Consider the following 14,854-nt stretch of genomic DNA (forward strand, 5'->3'; position numbering starts at 1 on the left):
ACTTAAAAAATTGAAGAATCATTATTTTTCTCCATTAGTTAATTAAAATCAGAAAGATCAGTTATTTAGTGGTGGTACAGGGAAATTCATCTCCAGTAGACATGTTAATTGATGTAAGCTTTTAAGTGTGTAGTTTGTAGCATTTAAACTTTCAAATATTTTGCTTACAGAAATACATACATGGCTACAGATTGGCTTGTTAAGGGAAAGCCTATTACAGTTTATAATCCCTGCAAATTGGTAACAGTATCCATTATTGGAAGAATGGTTAGATAAATTGTGGTTTACCCAGGTTCCTAGGACATCTGCAACAGTTAAGCTAGTTGCAAGAATAACCTATAGTGTGATACAATTTATGGGAGGCAAATATTAAGCACACGATAAAACCATGCATTTTCATGCCTATATGTGCATGTGAACATGTTTAGGTAAGACTAGAAGGACACACGTAAAACTGTTGGCAATTGCTTTTAAGGTAGGAAGTAGGAGTCCTTTAAGGCGGTGGTGAGCAGTGGTTATCTTTATTGCTTGAACTCTGTGTTTTCAAAATCATAGTAGTTAGAGGGCCTGGGTGGCTCAGTCAGTTAAACCTCCAATTCTTGATTTCAGCTCAGATCATGTTCTCTGTGTTCATGATATCAAGCCCCGTGTTAGACTGTGCACTGACAGTGTTGAACCTACTTGGGATTCTCTCCCTCCCTCTCGCCCCTCTCCTGCTTGTGCTCTGTCTCTCTCAAAATAAAGAAATAAACATTAAAAAAAATCAAAATACTGTATATTCATACATTCCTTGGGTGATTAAAAGAAAACAAACATTTGGGATGCCTGGGTGGCTCAGTCAGTTGAGTGTTTGACTTTAGCTCAGGTCATAATCTCATGGTTTGTGGGTTCAGGCCCTGCGTTGAGTCCTGTGCTGACAGTTCAGAGCCTGGAGCCTGCTTCAGATTTTTTGCTCCCTCTCTCTTGGCCCCTTCCTCTCTCTCTCTCTCTCTCTCCCTCAAAAATAAACATTAAAAAAATAAAACCCCCAAATTTAGGAACCTCTAGATGGTTCATTTTTTATGCATAGTGTCATCAATTTGTGGCACATACTGAGCAATGGTAAGTGATGGTTCCAGTAGTTTTTTGAGATCTCATGACTTTGTTGGCTATCTGTATTTTAAATTATTAGAATTGACATGTAGCTATTCATATGCTTTGGAAATACTTTTTAAAAACACCCTAATTACAATTGGAAGTAACTCCTTAAACGTATCTCTCAAATTTCACTCTGCCATTGTTTCAGAAATTTGTATTCAGAACTATGATATATGTAGGTTTGTCTTCATCATTAGAGTCCTGAATGCATGTGGGATAGCTTTTGTTTAGCAGGTAGAAAATGATTACAGTCTGGAGCTGAGCCCATACTCTTATTATTAATATTTTTCTTAACTCTTCCTTTGTTTTCCTCCCTTGGTGCAGTTTTTCTTAGGTGATAATATTTACATTGTCTATATAGCTAAGCTCTACAAATGTATTCTTTCATCATTGCTGTCAGTGATAGGCTGCAAATTGTGATTGAATCTTTATTTTGTGTGTGTGTGTATATATACATATATGTATATACGTGTGTGTGTGTGTGTGTGTATGTGTGTGTATTATATTCAGGTAATCTCTACACCCAGTATGGGGCTTAAACCCACAACCCTGAGATCAAGAGCCACATGCTCCACTGACTGAGCCAGCCAGGTGGCTCTGTGTAGTTTGTTTTTGTTTTTGTTTTTTTTTAATTGTAATATATATAGAATGTACAATTTAACACTTTATTAACTTTTAATTGTGTAATTCAGTACATTCACAGTGTTGTGCCACCATCACAACCATCTGTTTCCAGAACTTTGTGATTGAATCTGTAGATTTTATAAGATCTCTTTCTGGGTTGTCTTTTGTCTTTATGGCCATATGTTTGGCTACTGATAGTGGTTTTGTTCCCATCTTGGGGACTTCTAGTTAGGTTTGTGAGGTACACATGCACATATCTGTTAGCTGTTTCTCTGTGGTGGGATCTCTTTGAAAAGTAGTATTAGTCTGCAGTCAGAGAGTTGTTGTACATTGTGTGTGTACCGAGCTTTCCCAAATAGTTACAGGGAGAATAAAGTAAAATATCCTTGTGTGCTCAACCATTACATTAAAAAACTGACATGAAAGACTAGTCTCCTGTTTTTCTTTCTTTCTTTTTTTTTAAATATGAAATTTATTGTCAAATCGGTTCCCATACAACACCCAGTGCTCATCCCCACAGGTGCCCTCCTCAATACCCATCACCCACCCTCCTTCCCTCCCACCCCCCCATCAACCCTCAGTTTGTTCTCAGTTTTTAAGAGTCTCTTATGTTTTATTTCTTTTTTTAAAAAACATATTTAAGTTTATTTATTTATTTTGAGAGAGACAGAGACAGTGGGAGAGGGGCAGAGTGAGAGAGGGAGAGAGATAATCCCAAGCAAGGTCCCTGCTCTCAGTGCACAGCCCAATGCGGGGCTCGAACTCAAGAAACTGGGAGATCATGACTTGAGCCAAAACCAAGACTTGGTTGCTTTAACCAACTGAGCAACCCAGGTGCCTCACCTGTTTTTCTTTCTTGTTTTGCGTTTGTTGTTCAACCCAGAGAAGGCTGGCTTCTATTTGCTATTCTAGTGAGTTGGTCCCCACAATTGCCAGACATGTAATTTGTTAGATCCAGTAGCTACTACTCTGAATCCCCATCTTAGTCACTGTGTCTGTGGCATGCAGCCCTGATGACTGTCCCTGTGTTTCCATGGCTTTCTTCTCCCTTTACATCCTCTGGTATCTCAGGGCTCTGTGCATCTGATGCTCTCCACCCGCTGCTGGAGTGCCTCCTCGAGTGCCTTCTGTCTCCAGAGTCGTCTTTGTCAGGTTAATTCTAACTTTCTCTTCATTGGCTGCAGTTATTAATCAAACATTTATAGTCTAGGTCACTGCGCTATGGGCCAGAAGTTTCTCGCACAGCAGAGCTCACAGCATAGTGGATTAAAAAAATGAACATGAAACTTCCCAATTTTTGTGTAACAGCATTATTGAGGTACAATTTGCATATCATAAAATTTACCATTTTTAAGTGTACAGTTTAAAGAGTTACAGTAAATTAAAATTTTTTTTAATGTTTATTTTTGAGAGAGAGAGAGACAGACACAGTGTGAGTGGGGGAGGTGCAGAGAGAGAGGGAGACACAGAATCCGAAGCAGGCTCCAGGCTCTGAGCCATCAGCCCAGAGCCGACGCGGGGCTCGAACTCACGGACTGTGAGATCGTGACCTGAGCTGAAGTCGGAGGCTCAACCGACTGAGCCACCCAGGCACCCCCCCAAAATTTTTTTAATGTTTATTTTTGAGAGAGACACCGCATGAGTAGGGGAGGGACAGAGAGAAAGGGAGACACAGAATTTAAAGCAGGCTCTAGGCTCTCAGCTGTCGCACAGAGCCTGAAGCAGGGCTTGAACTTATGGACCGTGAGATCATGACCCGAGCTGAAGTCTGATGCTTAACTGACTGAGCCACCCAGGCGCTCACCACTGTCCAGTTTTTAGCATGTTGCCATCACCCAAATGGATCCCTCATGTCCATTTATAGTCCTTCCTTGCTCCACTTCCATCGAGGTAGCCACTCATCTGCTTTCTGTCTATAGTTTTGCATTCTCTAGAAACTTCAGCTAAATGGAATTTTATAATTGTTGGGGGTTTTTTTGTGTCTGTGTGCTTTTCACTTAGCATAATGCTTTTAAGATTCATTTGTGGTTGCATTGATCAGTTCCTCCTCCCTCTGCCTTTGGCTGAGTACTGTTCTATTGTATGAATATAACACATTTTATTCATTTACCAGTTGCTGTGCATTTGGATTGCTTCCAATTTTTAATTACTATGAATAATGCTGTTACGAACATGTGTATACACGTCTGTATGAACATATATTATCATTTCTCTTGTGTATATACTTAGGATTGGAATTGCTGGACCATTTGGTGACTATACTTACACTTTAGGTATTGCCAGACTGTTTTCCAAAGCAGCTGCACCAGTTTACATTCCCACTAGTAGCGTATGAGGGTTCAAATTACTTCTCTTTCTTGCCAGAGCTTGATATTATCTTTTTTATTATAGTCATTCTGGTCAGTGAGAATTGGTATTGCATTGTGAATAATGGTGTCTTGAGAAGAGCAAAAGTTTTAAATTTTGATGAATTCCAGTTTCTCAAATTTCTTCTTTTTTGGATCAATTGCAGGACACTGACATCTATGGAGCATATCACTTGAGCTTCCTTGTGCTTTGTTTCTGTTCAGCTATTTAAGATATCAAGCAGATCCCTTTATCCCCCTCCACATCCTTGCATTGTCTGTGTTTGGACAGTACTCGCGTTCTTTTAGGGTCGTAGTGACTGTTGAGCCCTCTGTTCCCCAGCTCTGCTTATGTTCTTCCTGCTCTGAGCCCCTTCAGGACTGGGGTGATCATGGTTTCCCACTCTTGCTAGTCCCTGGAAACCTCACCAACCTCGGGTGGTTTTTCTAACCCTGTTCACACATCTGTGTTATTTTCAGGTAAACATGTTTGATGGTGTCACTTTATTCCTAGAGAATCCTGACTGAACTAATGTAGACTGAAAAGCATTTCTGAGAGAGGGAGTGGAAAACAGTGGCCTATGAGCTAATTCTGGCCCATCACATGGTTTTGTAAATAAAGCTTTATTGAAACACAGCCATGAGCATTTGGTTTTGTACCGTGTGTGGCTGTTTTTGTGCTACAAAGGCAGAGTTGAGAGGTTTGATGGAGTCTGTGCTCTGCAAAACCTAAAATATTTATGGCCCTTTACAGAAAAAGTTTGCTGACCCTAGCTCTGTTGTATTTAAGGTAGCTCACAGAATCTCCAGGAGGGCCACAAGTCATAGATAGCCCCGTCAGGTGAAATGAATCTGTTCAAGAACAGTCCCCACTTCCACTCTTGACCATTCTTGGCAATTGTGATGTTCTGGGATAGACCCAAAAGTTCTTCTAGAGCTGTTCTGTGAGATCTGCCTGCAGGAGTACCACTTCACATTACTCTGACTTCTTGGGGTGTGCCTGATTGGTGGAACTGAGATCACACATATGCACGCTAATTACAAGGGAGTCTGGGAAGTATTCTTTGCTTTTTGTCCTTGATAGTAGAGGAAAGTAATTTAGAAAGGAATGTTGGAATGGTCATTTTGGTGAGTCTTCCTACAGCATGGGAAGTTAGTAACCACTATTAATTGTTTTTGTTTTTAACATCCCTTGTTATGAAATTTATTCTTATTCTCCCTCTCCTGCCCATAAATCAACCCAAAGAAAAAAACCCCTAAAATAGTTAAATGTTAAGGAAGTAACCCATGTCCTAGAAGATGGTAAGGATACATCTGCCACAGTGCCATCAGTGCCAAAAGGAGACAACAATCCATCAGAGCAAGAGAATTTACTCCTGTGAACACAGCAAATAGTAGGAGCGTCAGTGTGGTAGTGTTGGTCGTCAGCTCACAAGCCCCACGGCAGGGTGTGATCCTTCTGTGCTGTTGTGGCAAATGAAGTGGGTTGTGTCACAGCTAAGGGACACGGGCCTGTCAAGAACTGTGTGTTACTCTAGTCTTCACTGTGAGATTTTACTCTCCTTGCAAGCTGACGAGTTAGCTCTCATGGTTTCATGGTGCTCATAGTAGATAAAAGGCTGCTGGGTGACAGATGAATGGCTGTTTACTGCTCACAACCATGGCAATGGCCGCAGTATCAGCATTTTTGGTCTTGTTCCCCAAGTCCCAGTTCCCAGAAGGTGATATGAAGAGGAGGATACCTGCACCTGAATGGTTTGAGCTAGAGTTTTTCTCACATTAATGGACCATTAGCGTCTCTGCCCATCGCTCCCCAGTTCTTCTCTTCCAGGGCTGTTGGCTATTCAAACACTTGTGCAAACATAGTTTGAGACAAAGGCAGTTGGTGCCTTACTCATGTGATGCACAGAAATACAAAATACTGATGGAAAATTTTGCCAACGAGGGTCAAGGATTGCTACCTTTTGTAGCAAGCAGCAAACAAGTGTCCCTCCATCAGGAGGCAAGTAGTTCTGTGATAGTAAAACATGCACCCATAGTGACTTAGATGCCTGGCATATGTGACTGGTTACAGAAACTGCTCAGGATGAAGAGCTGGTTTAGACTTCCAGCGATTTGGAATACTGAGCAAACATGTTGGGGGTGCTCAGACCCATGGTGAACTCCGGGTGCCAGAAGTGTATCACCACCAGTTATTTTCCTCTTGGAGAACCTCTTAGACTGATCTGGCCATATTCTAATGAAATCACTACTTCCAGCTCACTAATCTGGTTCTTCTCATTAAGAAGAATTAAGTTGGGGACCCGTTGGTGACTCAGTTGATTAAGTGTCTGACTTCAGCTCAGGTCATGATCTCATAGTTTGTGGGTTTGAGCCTCATGTTGGGCTCTGTGCTGACAGTTCAGAGCCTAGAGCCTGCTTCTGAGTCTGTGTCTCTCTGTCTCTGTCTGCCCCCCGCCCCTCTGTCTCTTTCTCTCAAAAAGAAATATAAGAAAAAAAAAAAAAGAATGAAGTTGGTGCTTATGGCAGTGATTATACTTGAGATGTTATTACAAGTAATAGATATTGGTATTACAGAATACGGTAGTTTAAATAGGATGACATTCAAATATTCCCTCACATCTAACAATTTTAGGTTAGGGAGGTCAGTGTATTTCTGTGGATGTACAGGGGCTTTGGTTCTTGTACAAGAAGGGGCTGCCTTCTTGCTCTGTTATCCCTGAGGGCATGGATGGGTAAACTTTGCCTGGACAGACTCAGAGTAAATATTTCATGTCTCTGTCCCAAGTACTCAAATTTATAGTTCTAGCACAAAAGATGCCCTTAATAGGTATAGCTGTGCTCCTATAACACTTTTACCAAAGCAAGCATTGGGCTGATTTTGGCCCCCACTATAATTTGCTGTCCCTTGTCCTATGAAGTTGCCTTAGTTTGCATAGTTGAACTTGGTTCCCACAACATCTGTGTTCCAGGATAAAGGAAAGAACATGGCCAGAATTCAGAGAAATAAGATTGTGTTTAAGTTGTAGATAATTTGGAAGTTGTATGTTTCACATTCTGATCCCAGTGACTCAAACTTATTTTATTCACTGATGTGAGACTCTTAGTCTGAGAAATCTTATCTCTAGCTGAATAGTCATGTGCCATGAGAGTAGGGGAATGAAGGTTTTTGGGCACAATAGCGATCTGCCATAGTGGTATGATGTCTGTAATTTATTTTTAGTGTTTATTTTCAGAGAGAGAACATGAGCAGGGAGGGACAGAAAGAGTGGGAGAGAGAGAATCCCAAGTAGGCTCTACACAGAAATAGTCCTCAACTTTTTCCGAATGCCTCAATCTCTACGGTGTTGGCACTCATCCAATTTGCTGGGGTTGTAGATTTCATCTTCTGCATCTCTGCAGCCTTTTCTTTCAGCACAATATTTTACAAATTTTTTTTTTAAGTTTTTATTTTGAGAGAGAGGGACAGAGTGCAAGTGGGGGAAGGGCAGAGAGAGAGGGAGACACAGAATCTAAGAGAGAGGCAGGCTCCAGGCTCTGAGCTGTCCGCACAGAGTGGGACACAGGGCTCATACCCATGAGCTGTGAAATCATTACCTGAGCCGACGTCAGATGCTTAACTGACTGAGCCACCCAGGCACCCCCCACAAAATCTTTCTGAAAATTCTTTCTGATGTTGACAAAAGCACGTCCTCTCTTGTTCCAATGACAAACATCTGTTTCATACACTGCAGTTCAGGCCCCTTCTGCCTTGGAGTTGGCCAGTTCTTTACACATGGATGCGAGAGCAGATGTGAGGAATGTCACCGCCATCCTGCTTTCTGAGGACTCAGTGCAGAGCCTGACACAAGGCTAGATGTCCAGAATCCTGAGATCATGATCTGAGCCAAAATCAAGTGTCAGGTGCTTAGCCAACGGAGCCACCCAGACACCCCTATCTTATTTTATTTTTGGCAGTCCCTCTATTCAGTCAGATCATGAACTAAGCCAAAGTCAGGCCCTTAACTGACAGAGCCACCCAGGTGCCCCTTATTTTATTTATTTTTAAATGCTTATTTTTGAGCGAGAGAGCAGGGGAAAGGCAGAGAGAGAGAATGAATAAATGAATGAATGAATGAATGAATGATGAATCCTAAGCAGGCTCCTTGTTGTCAGTACAGAGCCAAACTTGGGGCTCGAACTCATGAACTGTGAGATCATGACCTGACTCAAAACCCAGAGTCGGTGCATAACCGGCTGAGCTACCCAGGCACTCCCAGGGATGGCTTTTTTTTTTTTTTTTTTTTAATTTTTTTTTTTTCAACGTTTATTTATTTTTGGGACAGAGAGAGACAGAGCATGAACGGGGGAGGGGCAGAGAGAGAGGGAGACACAGAATCGGAAACAGGCTCCAGGCTCTGAGCCATCAGCCCAGAGCCCGACGCGGGGCTCGAACTCACGGACCGCGAGATCGTGACCTGGCTGAAGTCGGACGCTTAACCGACTGCGCCACCCAGGCGCCCCTCAGGGATGGCTTTTAAAAGCATTTACAACTTGCCGTATCTCAGTCAAGACTAAATCTTTTTTTTTTTTTACTTCATTATTATTATTATTATTATTATTTTAGAGCATGTGGGGAGAGTGGAGCAGAGAGAGAATGTTGGGCTCCTTGCTGGGCATGGAGCCTGCTTGACTCGGAGCTTGATCTCATGACCATGAGATCATGACCTGAGTCAAAATCAAGAGTTGGACCTTAAACCACTAATGTCACCTCAAGACTAAATTTTTAAGTAAATGGATTTTTGTTGATGACATTAGTGGTTTAATATATAGCAGTATGGATATTAGAAATGGATGCTTCTTACTGAAATTAGTGCTATTCAGGATATTTGGATTGGCTGAAATATTTCAGAGACCTTTCACCCTGGCATGAACAAGATATAAAAATCTAGTAGGGCATTTACCTTTAGGGATTCTGCTCTGTTCTTGAATTCCATATTTTTGGTGTCCCACCATCAGAGAGGAGGATTTCTGGTAGTCTTATAGCAACTGTAAAGATAGGAAAATCTTGCCTTTGGAGTTTAATTATGCATCCCTTGGTGACCCTTTCATGCAAGATGGTAATCAGATAAGAATTAGGATTTTATTCAGCATGTGGAACAGGTTATATGCTGTCTTGCTGAGAAATGTTTGCTTAATAAATGTATCTGTTGCAGACTTTGGACTGAGAGTTGCTTTTATTATAAACTTTAGCAAGATGGGTTAAAGGAGTAGCTGATCCTCACCCAGCTCTTTCTGTTCAACTTTTTGGTGTTTACCATCCTCTCCAGTAAGAACCTAAGAGTTGTATATGACCGAATTGGCTGAAATTTGTTCGTTCATTTTTTTCTTTTAATTTTGTGCTAAGAATACTCAACATGAAATCTGGCCTCTTAACAGACTGTAAGTGTAAAATACATTTTTGTTGAATGTAATTACAATGTTGTACGTGGATCTCTAATGCTCATTCATCTGTATAGCTGGAACTATGCCTGTTGATAACTCCCCATTTCTTCCTCCTTTTGCAGCTGGTAACCACCATTCAGCAGTCTTTGATCTTATGAATTTGACTGTTTTAAATGTCTTCTGCAAGTGGAATCATGCAGTATTTTGTCTGTGTCTGGCTTATTTCATTTAGTATAATGTCCTCAAGTTCATTCATGTGGTCACACATTGCAGAATTTCCATTTTTAAAGAGACTTAATAGTATTCAATTGTGAGTGTATATCATACTTTCTTTATCCATTTAGTTGTAAATGGATATTCAGAATGTCTCTAAACACATTTTAGCTATTGTGGATAGTGCTGCAGTGAACCTGGAAGAATAGCTCTTTGAGATCCTGATGTCACTTTTTTTTTTTTTTTTTTTTGGATACATATCCAGAAGAGGAATTGCTAGATCATATGGTAGTTCTTTCTTTCCTTTTTAAAAAACATTTTTTTAACCTTTATTTATTATTGAGAGACAGACACAGAGCGTAAGCAGAGAGGGGGAGACAGAATCTGAAGTAGGCTCCAGGCTCTGAGCTGTCAGCACAGAGCTGACGCAGGGCTCAAACTCACAAACTGTGAGGTCATGACCTGAGCCAAAGTCGGTTGCCCAACCAACTGAGCCACCCAGGCGCCCCTCCTTTTTTTTTTTTTTTTTTTTTTTTTTAAATGTAAAGTCCCAACGTGGAGCTCAAACTCATGACCCTATGGTCAAGGGTCACATGCTTCGCCAGTTGAGCCAGTGATGTGCTCCATGGTAGTTCTTCTTCTTCTTTTTTTTTAATGTTTATTTTTGAAAGAGCGAGAGAGTGCTCATGCAAGCAGGGAGGAGCAGAAAGAGGCAGGGAGAGAGGATCTGAAGCGGGCTCTGCACTAACAGCAGAGAACCTGATGCGGGGCTTGAAGTCACGAGCCATGAGACTGTGACCTGAGCTTAACTGGACGCTTAACCAGAGCCACCCAGGCTCCCTCTTTTATGTTCTTCTTACACCACCAGTGACTCCTCCTTTGCTGCTTTTGTCAGAAGGTGATCTTGTCTCTTGCTTCACACACTACATAGGAACTGCCAAAGGTCAGAGCCTTTAATTTCTGCAACAAGTCTGTAAATTTACCTGTATTTATACCCATTCTTGGCATTTTCCTGCTATTTAGAAGGAAAGAAACATTCCTGATCTTATCCCTGCTGCATTCTCTGTACTGGTGGCTCGAGAATGTCTGTGGAGAGGAGCTTCTAGGCAGCACAGTGCCTGGGGAATGGGTGCTTGGGGGGCTTGTCTTGGACTGCACAACAAGCTGTTTGTTCTTCTGCCCCTCCTGCTTGTCTTTCCTGTCTTCTTTTCTTTTCCTTCATCTGTTTTTCTTTTTAAATCCTGGCATGCGTGTGTGTGTGTATGTGTGTGTGTGAGATGATCTCTATCCTCTATTTCCCCTTAACCTCCTAGCTCTGACACTCACTTGTCAAAAACCATTTACTGTGAATTTTTCATCTCTCAAGTGTTTTTTAGCTTCTTACTTTCTAGAAGAGTCCTTCTTTTTTTTTTTTTTAAATTTTTTTTTTCAACGTTTATTTATTTTTGGGACAGAGAGAGACAGAGCATGAACGGGGGAGGGGCAGAGAGAGAGGGAGACACAGAATCAGAAACAGGCTCCGGGCTCTGAGCCATCATCCCAGAGCCCGACGCGGGGCTCGAACTCACGGACCGTGAGATCGTGACCTGGCTGAAGTCGGACGCTTAACCGACTGCGCCACCCAGGCGCCCCTAGAAGAGTCCTTCTTAAGGGCATTTGTTCAAGCATTTCCTAAGCTAAAAAAAATGGACAAAACACTTCAAACCTTTTCTCGGCGATCACTCTGCTTCTCCCACCCTTTACAACCAACCATACTTAACTCTGCACTCCCGCCATTCCACAGTCCTTTTCACCTTTTCATTGTGGTCTTAGCACATTGATAATTGCTTTTGCTAAGCGTTTGTTTTCATACTTGGTGTCTCCTTCCCCCTCTTCCATCCTTCCCATCGCTCCTTGCTGCTTCTCCCAGGGGCCAAAGTAAGAAAATATGGTTCTAGTCCTTCTAGTTTCTTTTCATTCCTTTGTTTTTGACTGTATTCTCAGAAATGCAAATAAAGACTCAGCAAACCCTTTGATTCCGTGATTGATTCTGGGACAGTTCCCTTTACTGATAGGAAAATAGGATTTTAGGAAATTGAGAGTTTTGCAACTAGCAAAAACCTATTCTCTTTTCCCTGTAATTTTTAATTTTTGGCTTTGTCACTTTGCAAATTGTATAAGTTATGACAGAAGAAAAATAGTAAAGTCACTAATTCTACCATCCCCAAATAATCATGAATAAATGTGTCATGGTGTTACACATGTAGTTTTACAAAATGGAATCAAAGCAAATGTAATATTTACTGACTTAAATTCTCATGTTTTGTTTTCTGGGGATGAAGTGATGTGCAAGAATGCTAGTCTCTTGACATTTGTATGTCTTTTTGGACACATTGTATAGAATAGAAAGAAAGGTTCTTCTTCACGGCCCCCCCCCCCCCCATCGTTAGAGATAGGATTTTATCTAGTTTTTAAAAATGTTTTTTTCTGGGGCACCTGGCTGGCTCAGTCAGTGGAGTTTGAGCCCCATGTTGGGTGTAGAGATTACTTAAATAAAATCTTTTAAAAAAATGTTTTTCCCCCCTGGTTTTTCAAATTAAGATTGTTGCAGTTGGCATTCTTTTCATTGCCTTTTCAGTGTTTTTTTTTTTTCCCTAGAGTTTATTTACTTATTTTGAGAGAGAGAGAGTGTGAACAGGGGAAGGGCAGAGAGTGAAGAAGAGAACCCCAAGCAGGCTCCACACTGTGCGTGCAGAGCCCGATGTGGGGCTCGAACTCAAAACCTGTGAGATCATGACCTGAGCTGAAATCAAGTGTTGGATGCTTAAGTGACTGAGCCACCCAGGTGCCCCTGCCTTTTCAGTCTTTAAGGGTGACATTTGCTTGTTGGTAACGTTAAAGAATTGGGTTCGATTTGGGTGGGTACTGAAGTGTGGATAGATCGTATGAGGCATTGCCATTCTTCTCAAGGAGCACATCTAATGTACAGTCTGTCATCCTGGCAGTGTCCCACCTCATGTTGCGGTCACATTGGATGATATCCCAGGGAAAACTCAAGTATTCATGGACGTGGTGGGGAGTGCCCACCTGACTGCAAATCTTCTTGAGTGATAGGTTTCACAGACTCTCCCGGCATGACAAAACGTCTTCACACCTGCTTGTCTTCCCTATCTTTCTTAGTCTGTAGTAGTTGAGAATGTATTTAAAAGCTTTCATTCAGATCTGGTCTAGCGTACTGCTTAACACTAAGATGCAGTGTTTTTCAACGTTTATTTATTTTTGGGACAGAGAGAGACAGAGCATGAATGGGGGAGGGGCAGAGAGAGAGGGAGACACAGAATCGGAAACAGGCTCCAGGCTCTGAGCCATCAGCCCAGAGCCCGACGCGGGGCTCGAACTCACGGACCGCGAGATCGTGACCTGGCTGAAGTCGGACGCTTAACCGACTGCGCCACCCAGGCGCCCCTAAGATGCAGTGTTTTTAACCAAGGAGAGTATCTGGCATCTAATGGACTAACATGAAAATGTCCATTAACTCAGTTTTAAAATTCAGGCACAATTTCTAACCTATCTGGATCTAAGTGTTTAAAGTCATTAAAAAAAGTCAATGAGGAAGACGATTTTTTTCAGTTCTGTAATATGAAAAACACACTTTGTTCTGTTATATTATTATTTGGAAAATAAAAGGCCAGTTCATGTACTTTTCTCCTATTTAAATAAAAAAATTGAAAATATAAAACTAAATGTTGAGGAAATTAATAATTAAAAACCTGTTGGAAAAGTTTCTGAAGATTACTTTGTACTTAAAATCTTTTATTTTTGCCTTTGAAACTTGTAGCCAGCAGTAATCCTAGTTAATTGATTAACTTTTCCACAATTGTTACATGTTACTGAAGTATATAAAAAGGGATTTATATTTTTCAAGATACTGAAGTTCTTGAAACATAAATCCATCTAGTCATTGATAGGCAGTAATAAGTTGCTCTTATTACATGGCTTGAATGTACTTGGTTTTGTATTAGCAACCCAGTGAAATCACATCAGGCATTTAGTACAACAATGATGACAAAATTGAAATTGAGTTTCAGAACTTTTTTTTTAAAGCTTATTTTGACAGAGAGCACAAGTGGGGGAGGGGCAGAGAGAGAGGAAGAGAGAGAATCCCAAACAGGCTCTGTCTGCCAGCACAGAGCCTGCTGGCGGGGCTCGAACCCATGAACTGTGAGATCATGACCTGAGCCAAAGTCGGGTACCTAATAGACTGAGCCAGCCAGCTGCCCCGAATTTCAAAAGTTTTTAAAATTGAGGTGCCTGGGTAGCTTATTCGGTTAAAGGTCTGGCTCTTGATTTTGGCTCAGGTCATGATCTTGTGGTTCAGGCGATTAAGCCCTGTGTCAGGCTCTGTGCTGAGCATGGAGCCTGCTTAAGATTCTCTCTCTCTCTGTCTCTCTCTCTCTCACTCACTCACTCACTCACTCACTCCCCCCCACCCCATGCCCCACTGCTCAGGCGTGCTTGCTTGTTCTCTTAAAAAAAAAAAAAATGCTTCTTAAAAATTACTTCACGGCGAAGAATATAACTTAGCAGTATTGAAAAGTACTTTCTATCTTAGACTTTTGGGGGGGTGGGCTCATAAATGTCCAGGTAGATGCAAGTGCTCTAGTTTTTATGTCTGCTTTGTAAAATAAAGTTAAACTGATCGGAAATTCCTTAAACTGGAAGACCGTTAGGGAAATCCATTTCAAAGATACATGAATCCCATTATCATTTTAGAATAGGTTCTTTTTAGAAGTAAATAAGTTATTGTTTTCAGGAGTGAATGCCTACACTTAAAAATAGATTTAAAATGTTTTAAAATAAGTAGTCTTAAAAATGGACTATATATTCTGAAGTTTTGAGTAGACTGATGCACACATCTGCTCTTCTAGGAGAAAGGTAAAATGGATGAGGATCAAATGTGAGGGTATTTAAATGATCGTCAAGATTCTGTGGCTCATGTGTAGTGATAGTGAACTCTTTAGTGGTGAACTTTAATTTATGCTTAGTGCTGACCTGCTGCTGTGTAGGGACACTCACTATGTCCCTTCATTCAGTCCCTTTAATTATCCCCACTTCCTTGGGGAGCTTGCTTA

At 41.3% G+C, this 14,854-nt stretch overlaps 1 protein-coding gene across 1 annotated transcript in view; it reads left to right on the top strand.

The window, feature by feature from the left end:
• Positions 1-14,854, top strand: part of PCCA (propionyl-CoA carboxylase subunit alpha) — a 422,256-nt gene that overhangs the window by 53,904 nt on the left and 353,498 nt on the right.

The sequence above is a fragment of the Lynx canadensis genome, chromosome A1 (genome assembly GCF_007474595.2).
Source record: "Lynx canadensis isolate LIC74 chromosome A1, mLynCan4.pri.v2, whole genome shotgun sequence".
Taxonomy (NCBI): Eukaryota; Metazoa; Chordata; class Mammalia; order Carnivora; family Felidae; genus Lynx; species Lynx canadensis.